Genomic DNA, 1,253 nt, shown 5'->3' with positions numbered 1-1,253 from the left:
AAATCCCGAGTCGGCCATTTTCAATGAAAATTCCAGTTAATCCAACTAGACATTTTTCTCGGTCACTGATCGCACTACCTGCTCCTCTTCGGCAACAGCACACATATACGGAAGGTGGGCGACGGATCGACGCGTTGCGTCGCATCGCTAGAAAGGATCTCCGTGCGTGCTGTGAGAAAAGTTTCATCTCTCAATATTACGACTAACTCGCGTTATAACTACGGCTTCCTCCAGATTGTATTTTTATCGCGCAAAAGTCATGTTTGTAAACAACATCGCGAGAGCACTTGCACGTTTTCCGCGTCGAAGTCGAAGGGAGACGGATGGAGACGTGATGGAGACAGACGCGCACGGCGCACTCGGCGCGGCATCACAAAACCGACTGCGTCGCACATTTGGTAAAAGCGTCCCTCTCACATAGCAGGGCAGAGAGGAGACACGCGCACCTTTCGGTCGATCCGTCTTTGCCGGACAACACTCTCGTATTCCACCGTCTTCGAATGGTGGTTTAGGAATGTGACCGTTACAGGGGAAGAAAGCGTGCTCTGCCCGGAGACAAAGGGAGGGACGAGGGTGGGAGGTCGAAGAGAGGGCGGATCTCACACGCGAGACGCTGCGGTTCCTTATATTCTCACTCTCGGTGCGCGTCATCGAAATTCGACCGATAAATGCGATGATAAGTTCGATTCCCGGCTTACGTTGACATTGACATAATTCTCAATTTTCGATACCATCAGCGGCATCAGCACCGCGGCCGTCTCGCGCGACGGGTGAAATCAAAGGTAAACAAAGTCGAAGTCTGTCGCTCATTCATTCGTTCATTCATTCAAGTCAGTCGCAGTCAGTCAAACGGACAAAGAGACGAACGAGCGAACGAAAGTGCAGTTAACGGTGACACCAACCTTTAGATTCCCCGCGGCGTATTTAGTTAGCGTAGGCGTCGGATTTTCACTCGGCGCGACATGCAAAGTTCACCACCGTCGTCGGGAGGGCAGAACACTAAACGGATTAGACGACGACGACGCGTCGTTGGTGCGTCGAGTAATTCAGGAGAGAAGAAGAAGAACGATGTTCCTGTTCAAAGCCCAGCGTCCGCGTCGCGCGGAGACGCGAAGCGTCCCACGTGAAACGGACTTGCGTCACTCTCTCTTCATTCGTCGATCGGTTTTCTCGCCCAATCGCGCGAGCACTCTGCCGACTCTGCGCCGGCGGCGAGCGATCAAAACAGAGGAAGGAGGGCGCGCCGCGCCGCG

Source organism: Trachymyrmex cornetzi, unplaced genomic scaffold (genome assembly GCF_001594075.2).
Source record: "Trachymyrmex cornetzi isolate Tcor2-1 unplaced genomic scaffold, Tcor1.1 scaffold482, whole genome shotgun sequence".
NCBI classification, from domain to species: Eukaryota; Metazoa; Arthropoda; class Insecta; order Hymenoptera; family Formicidae; genus Trachymyrmex; species Trachymyrmex cornetzi.
Note: the sequence above shows the minus strand (reverse complement) of the source record.